This window comes from Triticum aestivum, chromosome 6D (assembly GCF_018294505.1).
Source record: "Triticum aestivum cultivar Chinese Spring chromosome 6D, IWGSC CS RefSeq v2.1, whole genome shotgun sequence".
Taxonomy (NCBI): domain Eukaryota; kingdom Viridiplantae; phylum Streptophyta; class Magnoliopsida; order Poales; family Poaceae; genus Triticum; species Triticum aestivum.
Window position 1 is genome coordinate 179,054,247 of NC_057811.1, and position 4,011 is coordinate 179,058,257.

General features: G+C 43.9%; 1 pseudogene; it reads right to left on the reverse strand.

Moving 5' to 3' along the window:
* Positions 1 to 401: 401 nt before the first annotated feature.
* LOC123144377 (receptor kinase-like protein Xa21) lies at positions 402 to 4,011 on the reverse strand (annotated as a pseudogene).

Here is a 4,011-nt window from a genome sequence, read left to right on the forward strand (position 1 = left end):
GTTAGACTTTGTCTGGATCTACACCATCCTTTGCAAACAATAGATACTAGGTACTAGTGCTACCTACGCTCCTTTTGCCATACTCATTTTTCTCAAAAATATTTCTAGTAGGTCTATTTCATAGCAGAAGTAGTCCCACTTTATTGCTAATGCCATACCCACACACTTAACACAAAGCATACACATTTTTGGAACTCGATGACAACAGTGGCTGTGACTATAATATATAAGCCTTTTGGGCTCTAAATAAGGAAGCCTGGAAACTGCTGTGTAAATGCCGGGATGGATAAGAGATGGCAGCTTGCAACGACTTGCTGATCTCCACACGCTTCAGTTGCTCGATGGTTCTCCTTCACTGGAGCGATTCTTGTGAAATTTGTCTCTTATTGCTAGCAACTCTTTCAGAGCATCTCCAATTTGCGGGCGATCTGTTGGTGCTCTGAACAGGAAAGTCCAATACGCAGAATCGAAGTGATGCAAGCTATTCTCAGATCTCTGCTCTTGTTAGAGTTGGACTTGTCTTGTTTATCATTTTCCATCTCTGGCAATAACCATTGGTCAATGACATTAGCCATCTTGCCTGGCAGTGCCATCTGAACATACTTGCGAAGGCCAAAAACATCCCCAAAATCAATGTCTGTTGGTCTTTTTCCAGTGAACATTTCTAGCAGCAATACGCCATAGCTATAGACATCACCTAGGGTTGTGACTTGATTGCCAACTCCATACTCTGAAATCAACAAAAGCAGTTGTAAAAGAACTGACTCTACAAGCTACATATGTCTATCTATTTAACGAATTAGATAAAGTTCATTTCTGATGCATTACATTTCTGAATTTACAATACTATGCATATTTGAGTTGTTTTTCTATTCTAGAAAACTTAGTTTCATCAAAATATACTCGTCTAATTGGAAATAGAAGTCTTAATTTTTTTTTTACTGGAGCCTGCTTTCTGGACTATATATAAAAGTATAATATTGCGAAACTGCACCTGGAGCGGCATAACCAATTGTTCCTCTCATTGATGCCCAGCCACTTGAATTCTCCAAGTCTTGATGTACAAATCTTGCAAGCCCAAAATCACCAACATGAGCAACCATGTCACTGTCGAGGAGAACATTGCTTGGCTTAAGATCACAGTGAATAATCGGCAATGGCTTATGTTGGTGAAGATATTCAAGTGAGAATGCCACATCAATTGCAATGCCTAACCTCACAATGTGATCTATTGCCTTGTGTTCACCATCCCCCGTGATCTGCTGGTGTAGCCATTCATCTAAGTTACCGTTTGGTAGGAATTCATATACAAGGGCCTTGAAATCATGATCCTCAAAATCAATACTAGAGCATACTGTCAGTATCTTCACAAGGTTCCGATGTCGAGCGCATCTCAGTGTCTCACATTCTGCAATGAAGCTTTGAGAAGCACCACGTCACTTGAGGTTGAGCACCTTCACAGCAACAACTACTTGTTGGTCATTGCTTCGCATACTTCCCTTGTAGACCGAGCCAAAACTTCCTGCTCCAATGAGGTTGTCGGAAGCAAAACCATTTGTTGCGTTGAATAATTCAGCATAAGAAACCCTCATATATTGCTCACTGGTGAGTGATATTTGTATGCTTGATCTCATCTTCCTGCTCCTATAATAGAATATGAACAGTGCAAATACTAATGTGATAAATAAAGTTGCACTGCATATGGAGATTATCACGACAAGTTTCCTGGATGCTTTCTTGATGGTGTGGTTGGAAAACAGGGAGGCAATTTCAATTGAGGGATACCACCACACAGGCCATCATTTCCGGTGATCGAGATTGCTGTCGCATTGAGGAATGCCCCATGTTTTGGGACTTCACCTTCAAAACTGTTGAATGATAGATTCAGAGCAGAAATGCCTTTCAAATTTCCAAGAAACTGAGGGATGCCACCGGACAAATTATTGCTGGAAAGGTCAAGCACCAACAGACCTTTTAGTTGCTCCATCGACGATGGAATTTTCCCTTGAAGTGAGTTTCCAGATATATTGATATGCTGCAAGCTCTGACACTCACCAATGGAGGCAGGTATCTCTCCAGAAATGATATTTGAAGCGAAATCAAGCACTCCAAGGTTTTTTAGGTTGCCTATTTCAGATGGCAGAGTACCAGATAACAAATTATGCCCCAAAAGCATGAAACTGGATAAGGTAGAGATGAGAAAGAGTTGTCTAGATATTGGGCCAGCAAGACTGTTATATGAAAGATCCAGTTGTTCTATGGGGCAACTGCTAAGACTGGAAGGAATGCTTCCATCAAGTGCATTTCCTTGGAGCAATAATACACTCAGTGCTGTAAGATTGCCTAGAGTTGGTGGGATTGATGCTGACAGGTTGTTATATGGTAGAGACAATCGGTTCAACACCTTGAGTTTACCAAGAGAAGCTGGGATAGTTCCCTCCAAATGGTTAGTCCATGTACAGTAACTTCAAGTTGACCAAGTTTCCTATTGCTTCAGGTATTTTTCCAACTATATTGTTGTTTGCTATGATAAGAAAACTCAAACCTGAGGAAAGGTTTCCGACTGCACTAGGCAACTCACCTTGAAGACTGTTGTAACCCAAATCTAAGGACTTCAAATTGCCGCAGTTTGTCAAGCTGGTCAAAAAGCCCCAATCAGCATCATTTGTTGCTTCGAGCTTATTTTTTGAAAGGGCCACAACCGACAACCTGTTTTGTCGAGCTCAAGACAATTGGGAATTTCACCTGACAAAGAGTTATACACTGCTTGCAGAATTTGAAGCCCAGAGGCATTGCACATGGATGGTGGAATTTTTCCATGAAATTGGTTGATATCCGCAACAAAAGTTTGTATGTTTGGAAGCTTATTGCCTATGTCAAGAGGAAAAGACCCACTAAGACGATTGCTTTGTAGACCTATATCTTCAAGAGCGGAAAGGTTGAGCAGCGAAGGAGGAAAAGAACCTTCCAGTTTATTATAGTCTAGACGAAGGGTCATTAGGGCACCAAGATATCCAAGGGAATGTGGTATTTGACCTGAAAGATTGTTTTGCGAAAGATCAAGGTTCGTGAGCACCTGAAGGCTGCCTAATGATTCCGGGATGCGCCCTGTGAGGCCATTTTGCTGAAGACTAAGAAACACTAGCGACGAGAGATTTCCCAACCAAGCAGGGATGCTTCCTTTGATGCTGTTCGCTCCTAGTTCAAGGACTAGAAGAGATGAAAGGTTCTGGAGAGGTGGTAGGCTCCCTGTTAGTTTGGCTGTAGGGATGCTCATATACTGGAGCGCCGAAAGGTTTGCAAGTGAAGCAGGAATGGAGCCTCCCAGCAGGTTATAACCCAGGCCTAGTCCAACAAGGTTAACAAGACCACCTATCTCCCGTGGGATCCCTCCAGATAGGTTGTTGAACTGCAGATTGAGCGTTCTTAGGTTTGCAAGGCTCCCGATCCCCGGCGGGATGCTTCCTGTCAGAGTGTTCTGGCCAAGACTGAGTACCTTGAGACCACTCAGCAGGCAGAGCTCCTGTGGTATTTCGCTGTGAAACCTGTTGCTGTACAGCAAAAGGTTCTCAAGACGGCTGCAGTTTGAAAGTGACGCCGGGATCCTCCCCTGGAAGGAGTTGTAGCTGAGGTTGAGGTGCCTGAGGTCAGGGAGGCTGCCGAGCTCCAGCGGGAGGACGCCGTGGAGGTGGTTGGCAGGGAGATGGAGCCGCCTCAGGTAGGTGAGGTTACCCAGTTCGGGCGGAACAGTGCCGCTGAGGCCGAGTGTCAGGCCCTGATATGTACCTGTCGTAGTTCAGTAAGCCACTAGTAACGATTCAGTTATCCAACGGCTAGGATCAAATCCGTGGCGATAGACTCATCTCGACCGTTGAGCGTTATTACCGTTGTAACAGTAGTAAACAGAGAGTTACTGTTCTTCCCGTTCGGGTTAAAACCCTCCCCTATAACTAGCCGGGTTGTGGCTGGATCGAATATGCTTTTGGGATGAATTCTCCTCAACGCCGTCAT